General features: G+C 35.6%; 1 long non-coding RNA gene across 1 annotated transcript; it reads left to right on the top strand.

Moving 5' to 3' along the window:
* The first annotated feature begins 707 nt into the window (after positions 1 to 707).
* Positions 708 to 3,219, top strand: LOC114286961 (uncharacterized). Its single transcript, XR_014328717.1, has 2 exons — positions 708 to 913; positions 2,981 to 3,219. It is a non-coding gene; the product is annotated as an uncharacterized LOC114286961 (long non-coding RNA).
* Positions 3,220 to 12,153: the final 8,934 nt, after the last annotated feature.

The following is a 12,153-nucleotide window of genomic DNA, read 5'->3' as shown; positions in this document are numbered from 1 at the left end:
TTATTCTGATTTAATTTGGGATTTATGAGAATTATTGTGTCTGATTCGTAAATGGTTTTATTAAGGATTTATTTCGAAATTAGAAGAATTGAACGTCCAAATAGCCTAAGGAGGTGAAATTGATAAGTTGAATCAGTTTAATTTCAAGTATTGGACCATATGAGAGTGTAATTAAATATTCGATTCAATTAGAAAAATTAAGATTTGATTAATTGGGTCAAAATTGAAATAAATGAAGCTAATGTGATTATGAGGATTAGTAATTATAATTATTATGAATTAAATTTATTTTTGAGATGTTCAATTTGAGTATGTAATTTATTGACGGAGATTTTGAGTTTAATATGAAATTGAAGGCCTTAATGATGTGAGAAGCCAAAATTGATAATGGAAATAAGTTTAATTTAATATTTGGAGCCTTTTGAAAATTTAATTAAAAATCTAATTCAGATTGATAAATTTAAATATAATCAATTGGATCTTAATGGAAGTCAAATTAGGTTAATTAAATTATGTGGGATCTTTGATTGGTTATAATTAATTTAATTATGTGCTAATCAAGATTAAGTAAGATTAATTTAATTATGTGCTAATCAAGATTAAGTAAGATTAATTGATGTTTGATTAAATTAAAATATAATTAATATACTAAATTATTCCTAATCAAATCATAATACAAGTGAAGTGTTGGAATCCTCTAGAACCTTGGAGGCAACAAGTACATATGTGTATTTATGTGTGCTGGAGAAGAATTAAAAGAAGAAAAAAAAATCTGAAGGAAAGAAAGGGAGGAGCACCGAGAGAGAGAGAGAGAGCCGGACAATTTAAAAAAGGGAAGAAGAAATTGAAGAACTAAGTAGAATAACAAAGGAAGGAAAGGAAACTTAAGAATTTCAGCCAATTAAAGCTTAAGGTATGGAATTTATGTTTCATTTGTGTAGAATCTTCACATAATACTTGAAATTAAGAAAGTCATGAAATCAATTTTATGGAATTTGCAAGGAAATAGGTTTGAAGAAGAAAATGAAGGTAGGTTCATGGTTTATGGAAATAAACTTAGAAATTAATTATTTTTTATTTGATTTTGTAGAATCATCTTATAATATTTGAGATCGAGAAGGATTTGAGATTATATTCATGGGATTAGATTGAAATTAGGTTCAATTGTATATAATTTGGATGAATAGAGGAATTGAACTTGAAATTAAGAAAGCTATGGAATTAATCTTATGGATTTTGTAAGAAATTGGATTTTGAGTAAGAAGTGGAAGCTTAGATTTTATAAATAATTTAGCTAAAAGCTGAAATTAAGAAATAATTGGGATCTATATTTACATGCATTATAAATTTTGAAGAATTTGAGTTAATCAATTCCATATTTTGAAGAGAAGAAGGAAAAGTTTTTATAAACATTAAAATCCATGGAAATCTAGAATTAATCTCGAAGATAAATGAGGTTTTGATTTTAAATCCCTAATCCATACATTTAATGTAATTTAAGAGTCTTACTTGAGTTAACCATATTTTGGAATATATAGTAAATTAGTTAGTTTATTTGAATTACATACATGCAAGATTTGTTAGGAAAATTGATAAGAAAATGATGAGTTGGAGTAGAGATCTAGTTTATGAAAGTAAAATTAGAAAGTAATTATTTTGGGCTTGATTTTGGAAAGCATGGTTAAATTAAGCTTCATAAATTACATGCAAATATTCTTGTAACAGTTTTATAAGTTTAATTTCATGTTTTGAAAATCAAGGAAAAATATTTGAAATCTTTGCATGAATAAATCACTGATTTAGTAATGATTGATTAAGAAGCCAAGTTAGAAATCGGTCCATTTGGGAAAAGAAAGATTTAATAATGAAAGAATATGTGAAATGAAAACCCGATTCATTTGAATAAAGAAAAAGTAAGTATAGTAGAACTTGAATTACTTAGACAGAAAAAGACAAGAGAAGCCAAGTTAAATCAAGGAAGTGATATTGCGTTTCAATGCGTATATGTTATGTGTTTATGTAGGTCGCTTGCACGAAAAGTATCATCCGGCCAAGCACTATGAGTAATTTCTTTGTAAAATTATTTTTGTATCTGAATTACTTTGAGAATGACTATATTATTTGATAATTTGGGCCACCTATGTTTTGTTATGAAATGTTTATGAAATGTTGATACGATAAGTTTGTGAACAAGAACCTTGGAACCGTTAAGTTATACTTTGAAACTCTAAAACGTGTACGATACGATATGTCTTCGAAAATGAGGTTTTGTTAGGAATGAGTGAGTAAGATATGATAAGTTTTTCAAAAATGGAATTTGTTTATGAAGGAATGAATTCCTTTTGGAACGATAACTATGATAACAACTTGGGAAATGTCTTTTGATCCCCATTGACTTCTATATAGTATTCAACTTGCCATATATGTTTAGTATAAGCTATTAACTCATTGTGATATAATATATGACGCCGATCTTTTATGATCGTTTTGCATGATTTCGATTGTATCTATCTGTATGATATCTGCCCGTTATAGACGTATTGAATAAGGTCGTCGAAGTGGACGTTTCACATAAGCGCATCCTATATGGACGTTTTGTACCAAGTTGTCCCAAGTGGACATTTTGCATCAGTCGTCCATAAAGACGTTTTGTATAATGTCATCCTATATGGGCGTTTTGTATGAAGTCGTCCTAAGTGGGCGTTTTGTCTGAAGCTGCCCAATGAGGGCGTTCCGAATGTTTTGTTCCACTGTGAACGTTCTATTTGGTATTCTGACTAGTTTTGATAAGGCAATTAGGTACTACTAATTGTGGAAGGATTTGATGATCCATATTAGTTATTATATGTTTTCGAAGTAGGCTTTAATTATGTCAAGAACGTTATATTGTTTTGTTTAAGTTATGAATATCATTTATTTAACCTCTTTACACTGAGATTATTCACTAGGCTCTATCTCACTGTATTATTTATGTATGTAGGTGATCAGGCGCGTGACCAAGCCTAGAACTTCTACCTGGACTCTGTCTTGTCAACCAACCCATGTGCCTCCCGTGGAGGTTTCGGATATGTCAAATGGTTAAAGCCATGTGATTAAAGTTCAAGTTTCGTTTATTCTATATTTAGGGTTAGGTCCCTTTTTGTCTAATCTGTATATATGATGACGCAACAATGATGTAATAATATATGTATACAAAAAGTTTAAATATTTTCTGTCTCATGTAAGTCTCCACAGCTCAATGGACGATGCATGTTTGTATTTTGCTTTCACTAGCCCCTAATATTATGTATCGGTTTGAGAGGCCTTCGGTAATCTTAGGATTACTGGCGGGTCATGATGCTAAACTTATAGGGGTGGGTTTGGGTCGTGACACCAAACATGCTATGAGTGGAGCCCATCTCACTCATAGTCCAATCCTCCTACTCATGGAGGCAAACAAATATGCTTTTTTATCTTACATCTCCAATCTAATGTCACCACATTGCTAATTCCTCCGCTCAATCCCACCATACTCATAATTTCATCCAACCTACTCGGACAAGCAAACGTGGCCTAAAGGTCATATTTGTTTGGCTCTATAAGTGGGAAGATTGGACTAGCAATCTTGTGGTCCCTACATAGCCCATCTTTGTTTGACAAAAATAAAAGGAGACTAGTAGTCCCATGTGATTATCAATACCTCCCTCCACTTGGTGCCCAACCTGTCCAAATTATGTTGAGACCTATCCAAGCCCCGAATTGTAACTCGAGATTGTTTGTCTAAACTCAATCCATATTAAACCCGAGTTGTCCAAGTTGCCCGAATTGTATATGAATTTCAATTTTATTTTTATTTTTGCAGTTAAATTATTAATTTATTAAAATTAGACTTTATTTATATTATTTTAGAAAATTATTAACAACATCAAAATAAATAATTTTTATAATGTAAGAGAGATGTTGCTATGATAGTCTTTATAATTTATGAGAGAATAAAAAATGTAGAATTTTGTATTACTTGTGTATATAATATATATTCAATATGATTTAAAAATCAAAATTAATTTAAATATCATGTAATGACTAATAATTTATATGTATATTTAATATTTTTATATATCTATATATGTACAATTTAGATTTCGAATTGCTCAGATTGTTTGATGTCTTTACCTAAGCTTGCCCAAATTTAATTCGAGAAAATTTTATTTGTATCTTTATGTATTGCCTCGATTTTCAATTACAACCCCAGATTTTGAATAATTTCAATTTTACCCCCAAAGTTTTTGAAATCGTATCAATTTTTCCCTTACCGTCACATTTGAAACGGAATTTTTTTAAAAAAATTACAGTTTGGCCCTAAATTTCAAAAGAAAGATGCAAATCCACCCTCTCCGACCAGCAAACCACCACCACTAACCACCACTTTAAGCCCTTATCTTTCCTTCATCATAATTTCGTTTCGTCTCATTTTTTCGTTATTGGATTCACCTCACGACCTAGTTTTCGTATCACCTCTCACATGTCTCGTTCTTCCTTTTTTTGAATGCCGTCGAAACTCCAAAAGTGGATAAGAAAAATAAGACTTTCCTTCTCGTTTTTAACTTTTCTTTGAGCCATCTTTCGAACTTCATATCTTTCTCGATTCTTAACGGTTCTACTTCATTCTTTTGCCATTCTCTTCACCTCACTTCCTACTTGGTCCTACACTACCTCGCTTTCTCACTTCTTTGTGTAATGGGCGGTTTTGGTATGCCCAAAGTTGTCCAAAAACTAACTTCGAAAATTTCAAAACATTCATCTTTTGTTTCTTTCTCCTCTATCTTCCTCATTCTTCTTCTTGGTTGTGATGGACTTGGGTTTGGTGTTGTAAAGTGGTAGTGATGGTAATGTTCATGGTGGCGATAATGGAGTTGGGTGGGCGGTGAATTTTTTCAACTTTTTGTCAAGATGCTTCAATTATGTCAAGATGCTTATTAGCTAATGACCATAATCTCTTTGTACCCAATGATATTTTGTACTGTCAACTAGTTTTGACAAAATAATTGTTAGAACAATCTTCTGTGTAAAATAAATGATGAAACAAATCGAACAAATAAAAATAAATTACTTACCGAATTTATTTTACCGAACCGAATAAATAATTAAAAGATCAAGTCAAGTGTGTGACGCTCTATACTTAAGACAGATTCGCCTCGCTACGGTGCTTACGGATAAAAGGCATCTATCTCCCCGGATACAATGATCTTCACAAATTATAGTAGCACTCCAAACAATTTATACGGCGAACAAAAACCTTGTGTTCTATACTCTCTTTAATTTTCCTAAAAAAAAACTAATATGAAGAGAATTTATGCAAAGGAGCAAAACATGACAGCAAAATGAATTTTAATATTAATTTTCAGATGTCAAAGACTGCTAAAATGGCTGGTATTTATAGGCATACAAAGGCTGTTCGAACAAGTATGTATTTGAACTTGAACAGGTGCAAAACCCTTGAACAGATGCAGTTTGAAAAACTGGACAAATCTACAACTGCAGCAGTTATAAAACTGTCTAGATTTTGAATCTGTTTGGGCAGTTAGAAATCTGTCTGAAATTCAATGGATTGAAAAACTGTTTGGACTGATAAATCTGATTATGGAATTCAGATCTGAAAATAGGCACAATTTTTGGACAAAAAATTTGATTTCAAATTTGAATTTCATCTTGAAATTCAAATAATTTCCTCCAAGAACTTTGAAAAAATTCAAATAAATTTTGTCCAAAAAATTAATGTTAGATTCAACCCGACCGGCGGCGGTGACGCGTGGTGGTTTGGGCTAAGGTTCACTTTATCCATAACTCCTCCCTTCTACAAACTTGGGGTGCCCCTTGGGGCCCAACCCAAGCGTTACCACCTAGAACTTATATACACATAAGTTTTCTTAAGTTTCCAATGTGGGATAACCATTTCAAGGAAACCCACATTTTACTTTCTTCAATTTTCTATTCCACAAACCCGAAAATGACGTCAAGTTCCCATTCACTCATAAATGGTTTTGACGAACCATCTTTACCCTGTGACTTGCCATGTTGTAAGGAACACGTCACCTCTTTGGACCCACTTCAAAAGACATGTGGGACCCTCTCTATTTTAGGCACAAAGTTGGCCCAAAATAAGCCTATAAAAAACCAATTTTCCAACAATAATTACTTGGCTGAAGACATGCATCAGTCATGTTTTGATTATTGATGGTATTTTGGGAAAATGTAATTATAGAATTTGAAACTAAACCCTAGACTTTTTTTTATGTCTATCATCTTGTTTTTGTGCTTTTTTTTTACTTAATTCTTATGTTTCTGGTCTTGCATCCCTAAAATCTTTTAGCAGTGTGTTGTGATTTTGAATATGATATTTACTTAATTTTGTTGATATAATTCCTTCTCTCCCTTCCCTTTTTATCATTACCAATTTTGCATTTATGTATGTGTCTCTCTGACCAAACTGGGTGCATTTGGCTAGTGAATCCATTCCATGTTATAATTGCAAAATCCACGTCCCATTGAATTTTTCTTGATTGTTCTTATCTCTTTATGTGTATTGTTACCTAGGTTATGGTCAAGCAATTGTTTTTTGGTACCTTATAATCTAACAACTTCTTTTCTTTTCTTTTTTTTTTTGGCACTTGGTGTATATATTGATTAGTTCATATCCTTACTACCAACAAGGAGAAAAGAAAAAAAGAGTTGAAATCTATCTCAACAAGAAATTGAAAAACTTCACTGCCATGGTGTATCTATATATCATCCGTCTATAAATATACATATTGTTGGTGAAAATACTAGAAGAATTATATTTTATTGATAAATAATGCAAAGAAAATGAATAGATTAGACTGAGCACAGATATCTCATTTTCTTTAAGGAGATCAAGCCCACTGCGGTAGGAAAAACTCAAATACCGATGCAGCAGTCACTAAACTCTAACTTGTCCCTTCCAAAATACAATAGCCTGACCACTTGTCCTATGGTTCAAGGCAACTCTGTACAAGATGGTGAACCCAAAGCTCTATTTCTTTGGCTAGTAATCTCTTAAGTGTAAAAATAGCTGGTCAAAAAAAATGAGTAGATGAGAGGAACAATTTATAAGCCACTAGAACCTTACAAATTACACCAAAAAATAATTACCATTAAACTAGAGAAAAGGGAGAGTCCCAAAACCTCCAAAATATTAACTCACCACCAATGCCCATGACCTTCCAATAATCTCCATTCATGGACAAAACAAAAGGTCATCAAAATAAATAAATAAAAGATATTAAAATGGTCCAACAATCCCCCACTCATTTTAATATCAACAAGGACAAGAGAGATTACCAAACAAATATAGACTAGTATGCGTCATGAATGTGTGCTCTGTATTGAACCTTCATTAGTGAAACAACAACCTCTACTCCAGAGTCAGTAGTGGTCTCAGACTTGAATTATAACTATTTAGGGGAAATAAAGTATTACTACTCACACATAATGATCCATGTGTTGACAAAAGCTTTTAACAGCTAGCACATTACGGCCTTGTGCTTATCTCAGTTTTCATGACCATATTTGAGAATAAGCCTTGTTTTCATAGAAAGCGACCCCACTTTCATGCTCACATTGGTGAAATCTGTCAAGGATGTTCCTGTAATATACACACCCCACTCAACAAGAGCTACAGAATTTCATTAAGAGTATAAAAACTACCCTCCAACATTACAGGACAAATGCACGTACATTATAGGGATGGACAACAATATATTAAGGAGTGCATTTTTTACAACCACCATATGATTCGTTCTTCCCATTAAACCTAGTTACAGAATCTCTGGTCTCTGGGTTGGGTGTCCTCATACATGGTTTATGATTTTATAGGCTTCAAAACCATCCCCCTCTATGTATTTCAGATCCTATCTCTCGCCAAGACCTTGGTTAACAGATCCGCAAGATTATCACAAGATTTTACATAATTCATAGTTATGATGCCATTAGTCAAATAGGATCTCACATTACTGTGTTTCCTTCTAATGGGTCTGGATTTACCATTATAAAAATGGTAGTTCATATAAAATTCAATGTATAAAAAGAAATAGAGAATTGTATTATTGATTGATATATGTTGTATATTACAAATGGTGAGGGGCTCCTTATATAGGAGATGTAGTGGAGTAGGTGGTAGTAGGTGGTAGTGGTAGGTGTGTAGTAGGTGGTAGTAGGTGGTGGTAGGTGTAGTAGGTGGAGTAGGTGATGGTAGGTTTTAACAGCCCCCCGCAAACTCAAGGGGGATAGGAACTAACCAACTTGAGTTTGGAGAGAGTAACAAAACAAGAAAATAATCTGAAAAATAAAAAATGGATAGGAGACACTGTATGGTCGTATCAGACCGTTGTAGAAGACTGTATGGTTATGGCAGACCGATGTAGAAGACACTGGCTCGTGTTGGACCGATGTAGAAGACAGTTTATGGGGTCATGTCGGACCGATGTAGCAGACAATGTTGTGACAGTTGTTGTGACAGTTTACGGAGTCTTGCTGGACCCTTGTAGAAACTAACCGGAATCAATGTCGGGACAGTTTACAGAGTCTTGTCGGACCCATGAAGGAGCTAACCGGAATCAATGTCGGGACAGTTTACAGAGTCTTGTCGGACCCTTGTAGAAACTAACCGGAATCAATGTGGGACAGTTTACAGAGTCTTGTCGGACCCATGAAAGAGCTAACCGGAATCAATGTCGGGACAGTTTACAGAGTCTTGTCGGACCCATGAAGGAGCTAACCGGAATCAATGTCGGGACAGTTTACAGAGTCTTGTCGGACCCTTAAAAAGTCGCACCCTCAAAAGGTGTGCCCAATCTATCAAAAGGCGTGCCATCAAAAGGCGTGCCCAATCCATAAAAAGGCGTGCCATCAAAAGGCGCGCCCATGTTGTCGTCTAGCGCCGAGCGGCACATGATGCGCGTGTCTGCCTCTTCATCATGGTCTTTATAAACCGAAGCGGAGGCTGAGGCTTGGAAGCATAACAAACCAGTTGAAACCTCTTCGTTCTCTAAGAGCTTGTTACTAAGAGCTACAAATCTTGAAACACTCTGTAAACACTCTGTAACCAACCCTTCTCTGAAACACTCAGCAACCCATAACATGGCCTCGTCTTCCCGTTCAGCTACCCAGAATATGGCCTCTTCGTCTCGTAGTCTGCTCACTCTCTTTCCTGACCTCAACGAGTCAACAAGAGAGATAACTGGTGCGGTGGCCAGTGAACCTCAACCAAGCGCCTCTGGTTTTGCTCCGTTGAACTTTTCGATGCGGTCGGTGGAGCAAAAAATGGCGGTGCAAACTGATATTGAGGCCAATCAGTATACTTTGAAGTCATGTGTGGAGACCATGACGACGGTCACAAACCTGTCGCACCGGCTGCAGAGTAGGACAAATGAGGTGCAGCAGTTAAACGCCCAGCTGGCTCTGCTCCAACGCATGTATAAGGATGCGCGAGCAGAGATAAGTGTGCTAAAGGCGGAAAATAAGGAGCTGAAGCGGAAGGCCACCGTGATGTTCCGATTTGGAGGTCCGCCATATGCTGTAGTGGAGGAGCAGGGTGGAGTGACCGTGCCCAGTGGAGTGAGAAACACGGAGGCAACACCGTCAAGGGCCGCCCAGGACGGAGGCAAGAAGAAAAGACTGGCGGAATAGGCGAAGAAGTGAGGTCGGTTGGTGGCCGGCTGCAGAAAAGAAAACAAAGCTGTTGCTGTTTTGTTTTTTTTTTTTTTTTTTTTGTGTGTGTGTATGTGTGTGTGTAAAATTGTGATCGGGGTTGATCCCTGAGATGAATAAAATATGGTTTGGTGTGCAAAGCTATATGGTATGAATGGAATTGGAAAAAAATTAAAAATAATGTGAAAGAAAAAGAAAGAAAAAATAATAAAAATATATTTGAAATCAAAAATGAAAGATGGGGGAAATAAGGAAAGTGGTTTGGAGAAAATAAATAAAAATAAGGGAGTTTGAAATCAAACGGAGGAGGGATGATGATGTTTTTTTTTTTTTTTGTAATATAATATAATAAAAAGAGATATATATATATATATATATAAAAGAAAGAAAGTGGGGAACAAGAGTGTAATGAAAAGAAAAAGAATAGGTTGGAGAATCTGAGCATCGTGGGTCACATGGGTGAGTAAAAGAAAAAAAAAATAAAGAAATGAGTGGGTGAGATTAGGAGACTGTGAAGCCATTGAGGAAAAAATAAAAAAAAAAAAGAAAGGTGTTGAGGGGAGGAAAGCCAGTGAGGAAAAAAATAAAAAAAGAAAAAGTGATCTCACTATCACCTCGGGTTCAGAGGCCAGCAGGACAAGCAGATGGCACAGGAGGAAGTAGAAGTGATAGATCACTTTTGTCCTCTAGAGAAGAGAAGAGAAGGGGCTCAATGTTTGGTATCAATTTCCGCCACGCCTTCACGAACGTCGAGTCCGCAGAAGCTTCCACCGGGACGTCGGTGGAGAACTGGCAGCGACACCTCATCGCCACCGTGGTGGCTCGTGCCATGAGCTGAGGCACTTGTCGGAACATGGTCGGGGTTCGGTAAATAAACAATCTGAAGTAGCAGTCGTAGCTTCCCACTGCTTGGACTGGCTACCAAATGGACATCTTCTGGAGGTTCAGTGGTTGAGGCGGCGATCGGCGGTCTGAAGATGAGTCGCGAAGATGAGTCGAGGAGCAGCAGCTAGAGCGAAGGGGAAGAAGAAGGGAGCGACGTTCGTGATTGACTGTGCGAAGCCGGTGGAGGATAAGATCATGGAGATCGCATCACTGGAAAAGTTCCTCCAGGAAAGAATCAAGATCGGCGGGTCAGAGGGTGAAAGAGAAAAGGCGAACTGGAGGAGTGGTCTGAGAGTCCGTTTGCTTCTTAGACGCACAGCAAAATCTGCTCAAGCACGAGGGAAGAGAGTTGGAAGATGCAGGAAACTGAAGGTATGTGTAGAGGTCCGGCGGGCGGCCAAGGCGAGGCTGCCGCCCGCCGGTGAAGCAGAATTATTCGATTCTAAACCCGCTCTGATACCATATAAAATTCAATGTATAAAAAGAAATAGAGAATTATATTATTGATTGATATATGTTGTATATTACAAATGGTGAGGGGCTCCTTATATAGGAGATGTAGTGGAGTAGGTGGTAGTAGGTGGTAGTGGTAGGTGTGTAGTAGGTGGTAGTAGGTGGTGGTAGGTGTAGTAGGTGGAGTAGGTGATGGTAGGTTTTAACAGTTCATTATACCAATAGCAGTAGTGCTATTATAACGAATTAACACAGGAAAAATTGATTTTTTCAAAAAAAAGATTTCATGTAACAAATATCTTAACCAATTCACTTCCTCATATGCTAAAGCTAATGCTATAAGCTCAGCTTCCATTGTATAATTAGCAATAATAGTTTGTTTTTTAGACTTCTAACATATAGCACCACCAATTTGTTTTTCCCAAAAAGGGATTTCATGCAACAAATCTCTCAATCGATTCGTTTCCACAATGCTGAAGCTAACGCTATAAGCTCAGCTTTCATTGTAGAATTAGCAATTATAGTCTGTTTTTTAGACTTCCAACATATAGCACCACCACCCAAGGTAAAAATAAAACCCGAGGTAGAGAAAGAATCACTTGACAAAGTGTTCCAATTGGCATCACTATATCCCTTAAGTACCGCAAGATACTTGCTATAAAACAAACCATAATTTTTGGTACCAAATAAATATCTCATAATTCTTTCCATGGCTAGCAAATGATCTCGACTTAGCTTGCTAGTAAACTTACTAAGTACTCCAACAGCATATGTAATGTCAGGTCTAGTATAGTCAGTAGCATATCTCAAACTACCAATCATATTAGCATATTCCTTTTGATAAATCACTTCTTTTTCATTTGTTACAACAGATAAATGTATACATGCATCAAAATGAGTAGCAATATGTTTACAGTCTAGAAAATTATATTTCTTTAAAATTTTCTCAACATAATACAACTGATCAAGAAAAATGACATCATTAGTCTTGGTAATTTTAATTCCCAAAATAAAATTGGCTTCACCAAGATCTTTCATATCAAAGTGGCTATTAAGCATATTTTTAGTCTCATTTATAATATGTAATTTAGAGCCAAAGACAAATAGATC

This window comes from Camellia sinensis, chromosome 5 (assembly GCF_055761805.1).
Source record: "Camellia sinensis isolate YWXY chromosome 5, ASM5576180v1, whole genome shotgun sequence".
NCBI classification, from domain to species: Eukaryota; Viridiplantae; Streptophyta; class Magnoliopsida; order Ericales; family Theaceae; genus Camellia; species Camellia sinensis.
This window is presented reverse-complemented; position numbering and strand designations above follow the sequence as displayed.